Below are 336 nucleotides of genomic sequence, written 5' to 3' on the forward strand. Positions count from 1 at the left end.
CTACTTGAGGTAGCCAATCAAAATGTTCTCAAAGATAGTGAAGAGACTGGTATAGATGAATCAATGAAAGAGTTGCCAGAAACTTCTTCTGGGAGATCAAGATTTGAGCGAGATAGAAGGGATGAAGAAGATCCAGATCAGCCCTTCACTATCCAATTCGGTACGTTGCCTCCTGTCGTGGCCAATAATTACTTACTAGCCAATGAATTCAAGAATAAAGAAAAAGAAGAAGAGAGGGAGGACAACGAAGGAGAAGCCTGCGTGCTGGTATGTGAAGAAGTCCAGACTTCTAGAGAGGCTTACAACGATGAAGAGGACGATGGGATGACAGACATT

Source organism: Olea europaea, unplaced genomic scaffold, assembly GCF_002742605.1.
Source record: "Olea europaea var. sylvestris unplaced genomic scaffold, O_europaea_v1 scaffold2581, whole genome shotgun sequence".
NCBI classification, from domain to species: Eukaryota; Viridiplantae; Streptophyta; class Magnoliopsida; order Lamiales; family Oleaceae; genus Olea; species Olea europaea.